Source organism: Molothrus aeneus, chromosome 1 (genome assembly GCF_037042795.1).
Source record: "Molothrus aeneus isolate 106 chromosome 1, BPBGC_Maene_1.0, whole genome shotgun sequence".
Classification (NCBI taxonomy): Eukaryota; Metazoa; Chordata; class Aves; order Passeriformes; family Icteridae; genus Molothrus; species Molothrus aeneus.
The window spans coordinates 4,877,744-4,893,640 of NC_089646.1; the positions used below are offsets into that span (position 1 = coordinate 4,877,744).

The 15,897-nt window shown below is 51.2% G+C and overlaps 1 protein-coding gene across 3 annotated transcripts in view; it reads right to left on the reverse strand.

The window, feature by feature from the left end:
• Positions 1-14,815, reverse strand: part of LOC136560353 (mitogen-activated protein kinase kinase kinase 3-like) — an 82,573-nt gene extending 67,758 nt beyond the window's left edge. For all 3 annotated transcript variants that reach the window (XM_066556235.1, XM_066556309.1, XM_066556164.1), the window contains exon 1: positions 14,716-14,815. The gene's annotated coding sequence lies outside the window, so the exon portion shown is untranslated. The remainder of the gene's footprint in view (positions 1-14,715) is intronic.
• Between the last annotated feature and the right edge of the window lie 1,082 nt (positions 14,816-15,897).

Here is a 15,897-nt window from a genome sequence, read left to right on the forward strand (position 1 = left end):
GCCATGGGCTCACAGAACCTTACAGCCTGCAGAGCACACACACTGCCCAAAGCCCAGAGCCCTCAGGGCCTCCCAGGTCTGCCCTGCCTCTCCTGCCAGCCCTTCCCCACCCAGTTTTCCCAAAGCTGTGGTTGTGCAGAGCCTGAGCACAGCCCTTGCTTGCTGCAGTGCACACAAGGCAGCCTCTTCTCCAGAAGGGTTGCCCAAGCTGTGCCATCACCCAGGAGTGAGCTGCTCCCCCAGTGCAAGGCAGCAGCTTCCTGCTTCCCCCTACTTCATTCCCCAAGCCTGGTGGAGGGAAGGAAAGATGATGACACTGAGGAAAAGGCGGGTTTGCCTCTAAACCCAGCTCAGGGCATTGCAGAACTCGAGACAGAGCATGACAGCTCACCAAGGCCAAGAGCAGTCTGCAGGGGAGGCAGTGGGATGAGTAATTTCCTCTCCTACCACGTCCAGCCTGGTGTGGAGCAATGGAAAGTCACAAATGTGGGCATTTTGTCCAGCTCAGAGAAAGTCTGACCTGGAGACTTTCAGAGAAGAGAAGCCCATCACCCTTGAGAGACCATGAGCCATCAAGGCAGCTGTACAACACCTCTGAACTGGCAGAGCAGCTGCTCCAAAATCAGGTCACTTATTAGGCACAGTGGGGAAGCAGTCAACTCCTTTTAGAAGAAAGCTCTGGAGAAACACAGCTCAGCTCAATATTGATTCCCACGGCTCCGTTACAGACAGACAGAATTAATTTCCAGGATGGAAAGAAACATATGCCTGTGTATCAAAACAAAATACAGAAGCCTTTCCAGTCCTCTGGCTGCATTTCAATGCAAACCAGAAGGCTGTCATGATAGAAAGATTTCAGTTTTCTAATTAATCCTCCCTGCTGAGAGTTTAATGCTGCTAATTGATGAGGAGAGGTGGTGTCCAGACAGTGCTTGCAATTCCTTTTTACATCTTTAGGCCAAGTTCTCTCTAAATTAAATAATGATAAGGCAGATTTGTTCCCTGTGTGCACTGTGCCCTGCTCCAGCTCCCTCCTCCCTGGGAGATGTCTGGTGGAGGAGGGAAGGGAGGCAAAGCCCATGTCAGAGCTCTTTACAAGTGCTGGAAGTTTTCCTGGAAAACGTCATCTGTGATACTGTCACTTCCATAGGACAAGCCAAGAGAAAGACCAGTGGTGCCAGGGACACTGCCTGTACCATGAAACACCCTCCATGGATCTGGGAGAGCTTCTCCCCCTGCAACAGAGCAACTGCTCAGCCAAGAGATGTCCCATAACACTCCCAAAACCCACACAAAATGTACCGTGATGTCAGGAAATGGATCTGCAGAACAGCCCCCGGTGCCCAACCAAGTGCCATCACCAGCAAAAAGATGTCACAGGTGCAGAGGGAGGTTGGCTGCTCACCTGCAGCACAGAACAGTGCTCATCCTTAACCCTAAATATTGATCCCACACTGGTGTTGACCTCTGGAGCCAGCAAAGTGATCCTTAGTGCAAAAACCAACACAGCCTCAGTAGGAGAAGGCAGCTCAGCACATGCCTGGATAGGAAATTCCTGCTCCCATTCCCTACAGGAGCACATGCTCCAGTTCTTCCCTGATCAGAATTTGTCCCTTTGCTCTCCACACTCAGCAATTCCAACCCCAGTGCTCTGAGCTGCATTTGGGGACTGAGAAATGAAATCCAGCCCATGTTCACCGTGCTGTGGTTACTAAGCAGTAACAAACCAAGCAATGCTGATGGTCCCCAAGCTCTGGCCTGACACTCCAGCACTGCTCTGTTTGTCATGGCAATAGCATTTCCACCTGCACCTCCCTGACATCTCCTCTGGGAGCCTTTCCTGTAGATCATGGCCAGCAGAGCCCAGGCCAGCTGTGCAGAGGTCCAGCTGGCTGACCTCTCCTTTCCAAAAGGCTTCTATTTTTTCCCCCCTTTATTATTATTAGTTTTCAAGCCACCTACTCCATCATAAATATCAAGTAAAATTAGCTTATTCCTAGAATGCTATAAAAAGACAAGCTCATGCCTGCACAAACTGACAGCAAGTTAAGGAGAAGGCTCCAACCATGCCAAGAATGTCAAGTTGAGAGGTTTTGGCCCTTTTACTACAAAATCCTATGGCTGCAAGCAACAATTGCAACTGTGCAGGTTGAGTCACCTGTGTGCAGAGTTTCTCTCTCACCTGCTGCTCCTCCTCAGTGCCTGAGCAAACCCCTCCTGTCTCCCCTGTTAATAAATCCACACCAGGGAGAAAAGCTGCTCGCCAGCAGGGAGGTGGATGGGATGATCTAACAGGACCTTTCCCATCTCTTTTCTGCTTAGTCACAGGACAAATATCTCCCAAGCTGTAGAGGAACAGGCTGGCTCTGCCTGCCTGTGGTGGGAGAGTTGCCCTCTGAAGATGTTTTGTTTTCCAGATGTTCACAGAATCCCAGAATGGCTCTGGTGGGAAGGGAGCTCTGGAGATCTCCCAGTGCTGAGGGAGGCTCACCTGGAGCAGGTTGCACGTCCAGGCAGGTTTTGAATACTTCCAGAGACAGCTAACAGGGCTTACCCAAGGGAACTTACACAAGAGAGGACTTGCATGAGCCTGGTTTTCACCTTCAGCAAGCTCTGAGGCACCCAATTCCTGTCCCACAGCCAGGAGCAGCACAGGAACCTCATTTCTGTGCTATCAGAACACTGCTCTGAGCTCCCAAGCCTGCTCCTGTCCAAGATGGAAAGGCACCTCCTTTACTTTTGCAAAAGGCAGGTTGGCAAGAGCACAGACAGCAAACATCCAGGTCAAGCCTCTTTGACAGAAAAAAGCTCAAAAAGCCCCAACCACCCCAGAAAGGGAAATGCAAGGAACCAAAGGGTTTGGGGAGAAGAGTCTCCAATGCAGCTTAGGTCTTTAGGTTTGCATGGCAATTTGCATTGGCATTGATTCATGCCACAACAGCAGCAAGGCTCTGTCTTGGTTTTAAAATGCCTGAAGAGTGCAAGGCTTCCACAAGAGACACAACCCAGAGAGCACCTGAGAGCCTCAAGGCCACAGATCTGTGAATTTCACCACGCAAGGAGAAAAACATTTCACTACATAAACCATTAAAAAGACCATTAAAAAAAAAATTTAAAAAACCCCACACCATTAAAAAAAAACCACAACAAAAACCACAAAAAACAACAACAAAAAACCCAAAAAACCCAAAACCAAAACAAAACAAAAGCCAAAAAACCCACCAAAACCCACACAGCCTAAATATCTCTTGCAACAAGATGGACACCAAGGGATGGGGCAGCTGGGAGTAGAAGGTTTTGCTTCATTTTCTGCTGAACAATGGGATAACCCTGAGCATTGCAAATTCTCACAGGATTCTGTGTTTTTCATAAGAACCTTGTTCCTGGAGTCACATGATTACATCAGAATCCACACTTCCCCTTTTTTTTTTTTGTTAAAAAGAAGTATTTGCAGATGTCAAAAGCTGAAGAAGTGTAAGTCATGTCTGAAATGCTCAAACATGAAGGAATAGAAAAATCTGCTTTAAAAGAAATAAATCTGTATTTTTTTGGAGGAAAGAATGTGATCCAAAATTCCTTTTCACCAACACTATACACTGGAAATGTTAGACTGGACAGGGAATGACTTAATTTTGGGGAGAGGTGGGTTCCTTCAACATTCCCATCTGTAAGTTAGAGATCAAAAAAATACAGCTTTCATAGCAACACCTGCCTAGAAATTAGGCAGCCCCTTTGGGGTACCCTGATACTGGCTTTCCTAGTCAAAAGAACATTATGCACCAGGGGACAATGCCAAGACACAGCAGTTTAAAAAAAACAATAAAATAATAATACAGCAGAATTGTCTTTCCAAATTTTGTTCCCACTTGTTTTATCCAGCATCAAGCAGGGGAAATTCAGCTATGCCAGCTCACCTGCTGGCATTCCCTGCTCACCAAAACCACCAGGGTCACAGCTGCTGGTGGATCTTGCACAGCAGAAATTTACCTATAAATAAAGTCTATCAATAAGGACCTGACCTTCTGAAAAAGCCTGTGCTGGGTCTCACAGAGCTCATCCCATGGTCTTGCTGAGCCTGGGCCAGCATCACCATGGCACTACAGGCACCTGGGCTGCAGCTGCCCACCAGCTCAGGTACATAAACTTTGGCCACGTGTTCAAATAAATACTCAGGAGCACCACAGAGAGCAGAAGACCTCAGGTCACGTTTATTTCCTATTTTTGCATGGAAAAAAACAATTAAGACCTAGAAGATCGGTGGCGTGCTAGGCCATGCATTAAATACATGCATATAAATAAATAAATACATTAAATATCCATGGAAAAAAGAGGGTCAAGACTACACTTCTGGTTAAATCAGTGGGTTTTATCCATTCTCTCCAAACTAACTAGCAAAGATGCAGAGAAATCCATAGGTGGAGGAGAACACGAGGGGCCTGAGCAGTTGTGGAGCTCCCAGCAGCTCCTGGCACAGGGGGCTTGGGCAGGCAGCAGCCCTGAGCCAAGCCCTGGGGTGGCTCCATCACCTCCCTGGAGCTCAGCTTCCCATCCCTCGAGCTTCAGGGCTTTGCTTTCTGTCAGCTTTTCACAGAGACAGCAGCAGGGCAGCTCCTCCTGCTCGCTGGGCACAGAGCAAGGGAAGCTCAGAGCAAGGGAAGCTCAGAGCAAGTGTGAAAAATGTGCATTTTATGATTGGCTTTTTGCAAATATTAAAATGAATATTCTATCTGTTGTGTTAGAAAGTAATGCTGTATTAATTCTATTAAATAGTGTGTTAAATAGAGTTTTAGGCTATAACATAAAGTTAAAATAGAAACTATGCTATGTAGGATAAGTTTTTTTAAAGAAACGACTCACACTGAGGCAGCAGCCACAGGACACCTGAATCTTTCAGAGAAAGAATTTATTGCCCCATTATCAGGAGAAACCAACTTCTTCCCACCTCACTCGGGCAGGATGACACCATCAGGATTATGAGGAAGAAGCTGACACTGACCAGACAGAATCCTGTGTTTGAATGGAATTTATGCATCATATATGAGATGTATGAATATACCACAGGCTGTTGCTTTTAAGGGTTAATCCTCTGTTAACCTGGGTCCTTTTTCAGGCTTATGCAGCCCAGAAAAGGTACCCAGACATCAGTAACTCTTTGTTTCTGTTGTCTCATATTGTCCTAATCCAAATTGCCCAAATTATTATTACTCTAATTATATTACTATTTTTATAGCCATTTTATTACTATTAAAATTCTAAAATTTTAAAAGCAAGTGATTGGCGTTTTTCACAGCAAGGGGAGCTCCGAGCACGGGGAGCTCCTGGCACAGCTCTGGGTTCCTGCCTTGTCTCAGCCCAGCTCCCGGGGAAGGAGCCCAAACCTGTTCAGTCACATTGTTCCTGCTCAGCCCTGGCCCAGGGCCGGGCCATGGAGCTGCTGCTGTTCCCAGCACAGATCTGCAGCTCCAGCCCTCAGCAGACCAGGACACCCTTCTGCCTGCCCTGGCTGCAGAACCAACCCCAGCCAAGATCCAGCACTGACCGTGCCCAGCACTGGAGGCTGGTTCACAGCTATCCAATTCCTGAACTGGCCACCGTGGAACACACCAAACCCTGGCTCCTGCCAGCCCTGCAAAGGATGGGCACACCAAACCCACAGCACCACAAATCTCCCTACCCAAACAATTCTGCCTGCCCAGGATTTCCCCTCCCTTCTCTCTGTCTGATCTCAGGTGTCTGCAGACAGTGGCTGGGCTTGGGAAGTGTGAAAAATGCATATTTTATGATTGGCTTTTGGCAAATGTTAAAATGAATATTATATGTGTTGTGTTAGAATATAATGCTGTATTGATTCTCTTATGTAAGTGTGTTAAATGTAGTTATAAAATATAGTTAAATTAAATATAGGTTATAACAAAATGTTAAAATAGAAACTATGCTATATAGGATGCTTTTTTTCTAAAGAAAGGACTCACACTGAGATAGCAGCCACAGGACACCTGAATCTTTCAGAGAAAGAGAATTTATTGCCCCATTATCAGGAGAAATTAACTTCTTCCTGCCTCACTCAGACAGCATGACACCGTTAGGATTAAGAGGAAGAAGCTGACACTGACCAGACAGAATCCTGTGTTTGAATGGAATTTATGCATCATGTATGAGATGTGTGAATATGCAACAGGCTGTTGTTTTATTCCTGCCAGCCCTGCAAAGGATGGGCACACCAAACCCACAGCACCACAAATCTCCCTCCCCAAACAATTCTGCCTGCCCAGGATTTCCCCTCCCTTCTCTCTCTGTCTGCTCTCAGGTGCCTGCAAACAGTGGCTGGGCTGGGGAAGGATTACACAGAGGCTGCTGCAACCTTGCTGCAGAGGTGCCAGAGCACCTGGGGACCTCCTGCCCTCTGAAGCTGTCACAGGGCTCTGATTCTCTTCTGGTTAATGTTTATCTTGCTGCACTTGGTTCTCAAGGATGTCTGTGCTGCTGCCTTTGAACCACACAGGAAAAACACAGAAAGTGAATCCAGGGTCTACACATAAATAAATAAATATTTTTTTAAATAATAATCAGATTATCCAAACACTAAAACACCTCTTGCTAAGACTCTGCTCTGCTGCATCATCAAAGTCCCCAATTTGAGCAAACACGGCCAAAAAAAAAAAAAAAAAAAATTAAATTAATGAAATTACAGTTTTGTTTGTAGAATTTCCTCTGTACCTCCTTCTCCTTCCCCAGAAAGATTTGCTCCAAAAGGAAAATACCACTTATCATGTTTCTATCCTTGCTTATTTAAGAAGAGAACCACAGCCTACAGCTCTGAAATATTATTAGCACCTTTCCCCTTTTTACACCAAACCACGACTAAAGGGAACATGCTACAAAAACCAAACAGACATGGAAGTTACAGGTCCTTTTTTTTTATATTTTATTCCCTTTTTAAAATGAAGCACTTTCTGAGCCAAGCTCTAAAAACCAGATCACACATACAAAGAAACGAGTTTGGAAATCCCCCTCCCTCCACCCCCACTGCTATTTGCTAAGGAAACCAGATGCCCAGAGCCAGCCAAAAAATGATCTCAGCCATTCTTAAGAGAGCCTACAGTGCATTTTCATGAGTCATGGAAAGCAACAACTCGTTGCTTTGGTAATGCTAGGTAAGCAACTGGTCATCCATCCCCAAGCAGACCTGCAGCAGTAAGTCAAAGAGCAGCCCCTGTCTTGACAGATTACATCAGAGACAGCCCCAAAACAGAGATCTGCAGCAAGGCACCTTGCAGGAGCTTTTATGGGACATAAATTGTGTCCCATGAAAGCATTTAGCACAGCCTTCAGCAGCCAGGATCCCCCATGGTCCTGCCCTGGGGTGTTGTCAGTGCTTCACACTTGGAGCGGGCAGAGAGGAAGCAGGAAAGAGAGGGAAGCAGGGATTAGCAAGAATCCTCTTTGGGCTGGAGACACTCCTGCAGGGACACACTCCTGAACGTGGCCATGAAGGTGGTGATGTCCTGTGGGGCAGCCCAGAGACCTTCAGCCACACCTGTCCAAGGTTTTGGAAATCCAGCCCAAGACGGGCCAGGGAGGTGGTCAGATCCCCATGCACCAAGGGGAGATCCTGTTCAACACACCCCATGTTCTCCCACAAGCATTCCCCCCTTTCATCAGCTCCTGGTGACTCCCACAGCAACCACAGCCTGGGAAGCTCCCACAGGGGTGAGCCACCAAACTGCACCTCTGTGGCAACACCTGGTGTGAAAGACAAATCAACTTCCCAGGTGATGATGAAGCAGGTACAGGAAGCCTTGCTCCATCTCACCAAACCTCAGGGCACCACACCACCTCCCTGGGACAGCCCCACTGGCTCCTGAAAGGGAAGCTCTCCAGCACAGGATTTCCTGGCCACAGACTAAGACCACAACTAGCTCATTCTCATCCAGAGATGAAGACAGTCACAGTCTTCAGCACCTTTTGTGCTGAGTCCAAAAGCCAATTGTGAAAACACATCCTCAGCCCTTACAGGCTCACACCAGATTTTATTCACACCTGTAATGCTGGAGGTGAAGTTGCTGAAATATTGGAACGATTAAACAAACATTTTCTCCCTTTTTTTGTGTGTCATCAGCCAGGCGTGATGTGCATGTCTTTGACATTTCAGCTGCTCAGGAAGGGCACTGTGGAGAGTCTCAGTAAGCACCCCCAAACCAAACAGAAATAGGCAAGAACTGGCATGGCTCCTCAAATCCTTCATTTCAGCCATGTCACAAGAGGAGCAAGCAGACCTCAGCCTAAGCCACCAGAGCAGCAGATCCAGCCAGCAAAGCCACCAGGAGCCATCCCAGCAGCAAGATGAGGACAGGAGCAGGACAGAGCCCACTCTGTGCATGTGATTCCCCACCCAGGGGCCCTGATGGCGCCTGCCAGCCCCAACACCCAGCAGATGTCAGCAGGGCTTCCCTTGGCTGCCTCTGCCAGAGGAGGAACAGCTCCTGGGCCTTAACAGGAGCCAAGGGCAGAGCTTTCCAGTGCAAAGTCAAGAAATTACCCTGGCAGGATTTGTCCCACCGTGATCTCTACCAAGGCACCATTCAGAAGGAACACAGGGACAGCACTAAAATGATGCTTTTCCCAAACCTTTTCCCTCTGGCACAGCTCAGCTCAGGAGCAGCTCAAATGCATCCTGCAACAACATCCAGAGCTGGACCTTGACCCTTTCAGTAAAACCAATGATGTAATAAGCTAAGCACAGCTCTGTTTATCTCTTTTACTTGCTACCAGCACCATCCAAAGAGAAATAACTGGAATATCTTGCATATTTCTCTAATGACTCTTGCTATTCTGTTAGCACCAGCACTGAGGGACTAAGACCAAGGAGCAGCAAAGCAGTGGTTTATTGACCATGAGGTGCTGAGGTTTCCCAAAAGCCACTCTCCAAGAGGAAATCAGCAGAAGGATTCCAGTAGAATAAACCAAAGCTGCAGTTGTGTGCTGAAAGGGAAGCAGAAGGCTTTGAGCCTGCAGTATGAACACTTTCCAGCAGCAAGGAAAACTCTCCAGGAGCTTGGCCCAGCCTGCTCTGTTAATTGAAGGATGCTACACTGCACCAGTGCACAGGTCAGTCTCAACAAAAGGAAGCCCAAATCTCTGATTTGAGGTAATGGTTATTCATCACTTGCACACTCCCAAACCTCTCTGTCCCACAGATCCAGCTGCCACACCTCCCTCCAGCCACATACTCCCACAGCATGGTGATTCCAGGGTTATCATCCCTCTGTGGCTAACACTATCATCAGCCCCCATCTGCATCAGCCAGCTGTAGATAACAGTGTAGATAACAGTGTAGATAACAGTGTAGATATCAGCTGCCCTCTGCAATGGCACTGCACTGACCCTGCCAAAGAGGGACAGTTCTCCCCAGGGCACTCCCCAGGCATTGAGTGAGAGGAAGAGGAGAGAGGCTGAAAGGAAGAGAGTATTTGAGAGAGAGTTTCTCTGCATACACTTTCACCTGTCTGCCCTGTGATAACAAATCTCACCCTCACACCTTCTCCTCAATCAACCCTTCCTTATCAAATCACTGCCCTATGCAGGGGATGCCCCAACCCTTGAATTTATGTCTGGGCAAGATATCACTGTTATTAAGAGCTGGTGAGAGCCAGATGTGCCCATCACCCTTGTGCCCACCACCCTTCTGCAGAATCCTCATGGCTTGGGATAGAGCCCCCTGTGGCCACCTCACACAGTTAAAGGTGCTGACAGCTGACTGTGAAGAATTTAGGATCTGCTAAATTCTTCTGGGCTCTTATTTACCATGGATGGCATTGCATTATTTCCTGTTCACAACTAGACTGAGATGATTTGACTTCTGCTCAGTACAAAAGCCCCCAGAACAAGAGTTTGCAGCACAAAAGTACTGAGCAACCTGGGTAATCCACCATGCTCATCACAAGGGACTTCCATGCACATCCATGGAATGGAACAGTTCAATTGAAAGGGATCTACAGTGATCACCCAGTCCTGACCACTTCAGGACTGCAGGACAAGGACAACCTCAACAAGGACAGACCTCATCAGATGTGCCAAAGCAGCAGCACCTGCCTCTGACCCTCTGCACCAGTTCAACACAGGGCTCACTCTTACACACAATATCTGTGCTAAGGACAGTCATCTGCAAAGTTTTCAATGTTTCCTTGGGGATTTGGGAGCACCTGAAAGCCACCATGCAGGACACACTTGCAGGTGGACAAGACAAACATAACAATGCCAAAAGAGGAGCACTCAAAGCACAGGCCACAGAGCACTGATGGATGGATTCAAGGCGTTCCTACCTCCATCACAAAGACTTCTTATCTCACAAGTTACATTCCCAAAGCAACGGTACAAAGTCTTTCTCTCCATCTGAATCACCCAGCTATCAATCAGATGACTTTTTGTCACTTGGCCACTGGCGAGTATTGCAGAGCGCCTCTAATCCACCCACCCAGGGCTGGTTTTTTTTCAAGCAATTTGCTGTTTAATCACCACCTGAAGGCTTGAGCCATCCTCCCACCCCGCAGGAGCTGGCCTGGGCACAGGCTGTTTGCACAGCAGCCCACGCAGGAGCTGGGCCAGCTCCTTCCAGGATCTGCTGGAGCCGCCGGGCACGGCGCGCTCTGCCAGCCGGACTTTGGCCCAGGCAGCTTCTGAGCCAAGCCTGGCTCAGCTCCACCCCGGCTCACTGCTTGCTCTTACAGCTCCTTCTCTCCCTGGGCTGCATGTCCCAGAGTGCAGAGGATAAAAGCAGACAGGCTCTTGCAGAAGTGACAATCAGCTCTGCATAAAATGGTGCCCAGCCTGGGGTTTAACTCAGGAGAGCAGAACCAGCCAGAGATGCTCATTAAAGTCTGAGCCACTTCATCTCCACTAACATTTATAGTAGGGTCTTTCAGCATAGAAAAAAGGTGTTTGGGGAAGGCATTTGGGAGCTGAACCCCCTCTTCTAGAGGGTACAGGTATATCTTTCACTTTTGACCTCTAAATGACTCAGAAAGCCCAGGTCAAACCCTCTGGGCTCCTTTCACAGACATTCCAAGTGCCCTGGGAACAGAAGCTGGCACCTGAGACCAGACACAGCGATGACATGCAATGCTGTGTCCCCATCCCTGGTCACAGAGACAGGGGTGTAGAGCTGCAGGAGTCCCCATTGTGGGCCAGGCTGATGCTGCTTCTTCCCCCATCCTGCTCTCAGCCAAGCCCTGTGGCTCCAGGGGAAGATCCTGGAACAAATCCTCACTGCCAAAACAAAGCAGGGAGCCAGGTACCCCCTGCCTGCAGCCCCTCTAGAGTGTTCTTCCCGTGCTCCTCATGCCCATGCAACGGGGAACAGCTGCAGGGAACAGTTCCCCAGGGCCTTTGAAGAGCAAGGCATTGGTTTTTAAAGGAGATCTTAGCTTTTAATTTGTGTCATTAAAGATGAACTGAGACAGACTGGTTGGATCATAGAATCGTTAAGGCAGGAAAAGACCTCTGATATCATTGAGTCCAATCATTAAGTCAGCACTGCCAAGTCCACCTCTAAGCCATGTCCCCAAGTGCATCCACACTGTTTTTGAACACTTCCAGGGATGGTGATTCCACCACTTCCCTGGGCAGCCTGTGCCAATGCCTGACCACCCTTTTGCTTTGGGCACCAGCAGCATTTTAGTGACTAACAGGAAAATTACTTGGCTAGAGCAGATCAGAACTGCAGGGACAGACAGAAAACAAACAGAAATGCCCCCATATCCACACTCCTGCATGCTCACCTGCACCTTCACAGACAGAAAAGCCCTTATCTTGCCTGTCTGATGCTCACCACAGCACTGACCACATCAGATGAAGGCTCATGCCACATGGGATAGGGGCTAGCCTGCAGAGACAGCATGGTTCAGGCACAACTGAGATGACATTCACCACCTCTGCATCTTACACTGCACTCAGGAAAGGCAGAAAAGGTGCCAGAAAGAAATGCTGAACTGCCCTGGCCTGTGGGAAAGGGGACCTGCTCCTTGGAGGGACTCACCAAAAACATCTGGTCACCCATTTCCCCTTGTGGAGGTTAAATATCTAAATAAATAAAGCCTGGGGACTGAAGGTGAACCTGCCAGGTTCAGTATCAGTGGGCCATCTATAGCTTTTCCCCCCTGTCTGGGGAAATAATAAAAATATTTAAATCCATATTCCACTTCTTATGGCTCCACACTGCATTTTCCATCTCCCCAGTGCACAGCTGACATTCTGCACATTTCTGTGCTTGGCCTGTGCTCTGTGCAAAGAGAGGAGTGGAAGGGACTGAGCCCAGCAGGCTCCTGCCATCGTCAGGCATCAGTGAGCACCATCCCTGTCTCCCACAGCTCCTTGCTGTAGGAGCCAGCCTGGAAAATGTTCGGCCACCTCCTGTGAAGGGCTGGCAGGTGGCAAGCACGTCCCTGTGCTGTGCTGCATCTCAGGATCTAAGGAGCCCAGAGATTTGCAGAGGGATGAAATGTGCTTCCTTAGGCCAGATGAACTGCACAGGTTAAACTGGAGTTAAGATTTTTTTTTTTCTTCATTTTCTTTCAGATGGTTCCTTCAGTCTGGAGAGCCAAGGCAGACTCCAAGCAATCACTGCCTCTTTTCTTCTACGTGCACTCCAAAGCCAGCCTGCCTTCCCCGAGCAGTCTAATAAAAGATATCCCTTCTTACAGCAAAGCCTGACTCACTTCCCTCCAGCCTCGACCAGCAGGTCTCCAACAGCAGAGAGGATCCTGCCAGCCCTCGCTCTCGTTCCCACGTCCATCTGGGAGAGCAGGCCTGGAAGCACATCACTTTCCACGCTGCAGCAGCACACTCCATCCCACGGCTCTGCCAGGGAGCCAGACACACCATGGCAGCCTCACCAGGCGTCTTCCCAACGGGGAAAATTCACAGAGCATCGAGTCCAAGCTGCAGGAGAAAATCACGAAGCATCGGGGAGCAGCAGGAACGTTCCGGACGGGACGGAGCCGCTCCTCTGGCTGCCGCAGGCGCTGGCTTTTCGCGACGGAGTCGCTTCGTCTGGGTGAAAATCCAGACCACATCTCTCTGTGCGAGAACACTTCCCTCACAGGCTCTGACAGCCTCCAAAAACATAAATGCATTGCCCATCAGCACACGTTGACATGGCAGAGCTGCGGGTTTCTGGTGGAGATTAAGGAGCCGTGGAAAAAACTGCGGCACCAAAACGCGTTCACACAAGGAAGGTATAAAAGGTCCTTTACATCCACATCCCACCAGGCTGGCAGCCCATCCAGCCTCACGTCCTGCCTCAACAGAGGAGCTTTTACAAGCTGCAAAACCTTCCCAGGGCAAAGGCTGTGCCCAGCTGTGGAGGTCTGCTCTGATCAGCAGGAGCCCTGGGAAACCTTGAATCCCTGTTTATAATTAATGTCAAATTAGGGGTTCTGGAAATTGGACCATCTGACATAGGCAGAACAAAGCCCCAAATGCAACTGATCTCATGCACACCTGAGGAGCTGCTTCCAAGAGCTGCACTCCATGCACAAATCCTGCACGGAGCTACGTCAAACTGCACATACCAGACTGCAAATAAATCCAGAAGGTGTCACAGAAAGAAATTCCCCCCAACCATTCACTCTCACCAAAGAAGTGAAATAGCTTGACCCTGGGATCACTTAAGCCCTGCAGAATTCCCAAGCCTCCAAATCCCAAGTGAGCCAGGTGGTTTTGGCTCATGCACCAGCAACACATGCAAGACCCTTCCCCAAACCAGGAGCAGGTCCATTCCCAAAAACTACTGGATTACAAGACAGGAATTGAAGAGGAGGATAAAGGCAGCAGCCGAGGGAGAAGCCTCTCTCCGGGCTGTGTCAGGGCCAGCAAGAGCCGTACTTGGCCACCGTGCAGGACCTGCCCAGCTGGTCCCCGGCTCCCACCTTTGCTCCGCTCCTCCCGCACAGCCGCGCAGGGCAGGGGTTTGGTGCCGGCAGCACAAATCCTTCCTGAGCATCATCCCGGCTCGTGGCACAGCCCCACGGCAGCGGCTCGCTCCGTCCAGGTGGAAATCCAGCTTTCCCAGAAATCCAGCTCTCCCAGCTCCGCCGGCCACTCGCACCACGCGGGGACGGGCTTCGGGGAGCCTTCCTCCCCGCGCTCATCCCATCCTCACCGCTCCGGACGGACGGTGCAGGGAGAGCTCTGCAGGGGAGTGAGGGGTGGCCAAGAACCCCCGCACCTCCCTGGATGCTTTCCAGGGAGCACCCAAGTGACCACATCCCGAAACCGCTGGCTCCAGACGCCAGTGCATCCCAAAACGGGTACTGGAGTCTAATCCCGGCCGCTCGCTGTCAGCAGCTGCAGCTGGGACAGGCACCCAGGCGACAACCTGGGGAAAACAGCGACCCGAGAGCAGCAGCACAAGGCGGGGGTGTGCGGGGAGCCCCGGGGAAGTGCAGTCCTTCAATCCGCTCCGCACCCACGGACACGGCAACCCGTGCTGGGGAGCACCCTTGGGGACCCCCCCACGGCTCCCCAAACTCAGCCGCAGGGACGAGCTCCCACTTGGCTAGACTAGAAAGGAAGGAAGAAAAACCCACGGAAGCCAGACCCGGCTGCAAAACTCTCGGTCGCCACTGCAGACAGTAAAATAATTAAAAGAACGAAACTATTCACGGAGGCTCGGAGCCAGCGCCCGCGGAAAGGGGGGCTGAGGACGGACGGACTTACCGGGGTCACCCGCGGAGGGACATGCGCGGCCACCCGGGGCTGGTGTCACCACGTCGGGTCCCAGCGGCTGGCGCGGCTCCGAACAGCTCAGCTCGGCTCGGCACCGCTCGGCTGGAGCTCGGCTGGGGCGGCGCACAAAAGCGGGAGGAAGCGGTGACGCGCGGAGCCGCCGCGGCCAATGGGACGGGCACGGGGACGGGGGCGGACCGGCCCCGCCAGCCACCGACCGAGCGAGCGGGGCCGGGCCCTGCCCCGCCGCTGGGGGGCGACACTCGGGGCTCCGCGCCCCGGGGCAGCTCCGAAACCCGGGGGCAACTCCGACCCCGCGGCGGCTCCGAAACCCGGGGCAGCTCTCAAACCCTGCGGCAACTCCGAAACCCTGCGGAACTCCGAAACCCTGCGGCAACTCCGACTCCTGGGGCAGCTCCGAAACCCGGGGGCAACTCCGAGCCCTGCGGCAACTCCGACCCCTGGGGCAGCTCCGAAACGCTGGGGCAGCTCCGACCCCCGCGGCGGCTCCGAAACCCGGCGTGGTTCCGAGCCCAGGGCCGGTTCCGAGCCCTGCGGAGCTCCGGGCCTCTCGTTGGTTCCGATCCGCGGTGCAGTTGCGTTCCCCGGGCGGGTTCGCAGCCCCGATGCCCCGTCCCGCAGCCCCGCTCGGTGCCGGTGGTGCTTCCCTGGCCCTGCAGGTGGGATTGGCCCCGGTGAGAGTCGAGGTGAGCTCTGAGACACGGGGCAGTTCCGACCCTCGGGGCTGCGCCAGCCCCTGGGGCCGTTCCGATCCCCGGTCGGCTCGGACACCCGGGGCCGTTCCGAATGCGGGGGCAGTTCTGATCCCGGAGCAGTTCCGAACCTCGGGGCCGCTCCAGCCTCTGGACACCAGGTCCAGTTCCGATCCCGAGGCAGTTCCGACCCTCGGGCTGACTCTCAGCCCGGATGATGCCCCATCCCTCAGCCCCGCTCGGTCCAGGTGCAGTTTCCCGTGCTCCCGCAGGTCATACCAGCCCTGGTGAGACACCTGGTGGGATCCCCGGCTGTGCTTTCCAGAAGGATGGAATGTGACCTCTGCGCTCCAGCTGAGGTTCTCCTGCCTTCTGGAAAAACGGGGCTGGGTGCGAGCTGTCCTACCTAGGGCTGACACAAAAAAAACCCCAAAAAACCAGGAGATGATGAGAAACAGAG